Source organism: Penaeus monodon, chromosome 33, assembly GCF_015228065.2.
Source record: "Penaeus monodon isolate SGIC_2016 chromosome 33, NSTDA_Pmon_1, whole genome shotgun sequence".
Lineage (NCBI taxonomy): Eukaryota > Metazoa > Arthropoda > Malacostraca > Decapoda > Penaeidae > Penaeus > Penaeus monodon.
The window spans coordinates 14884673-14884925 of NC_051418.1; positions in this window are offsets into that span (position 1 = coordinate 14884673).

Below are 253 nucleotides of genomic sequence, written 5' to 3' on the forward strand. Positions count from 1 at the left end.
GGTAATATTGGGGCAAAAAGGCAAAATTTGTTTTTTTCGATTAGGGAAAATGTGGGGAACAAGGGGGGTAAAAGAAAAGGGGGAAGAAAAGGGAAAAAGAAGGGGGCAGAAGAAAATGCGAAATTAGTTAGGGATATCCCCCACTTGTTTCCCGTCTCCCAAGCCCCCCATACACACCACACAACAAAAACAACAAATATTGGGTTGGTTGGGGTTGATTGATGTTGCAGTGTAAAAACACCCACACCCACCA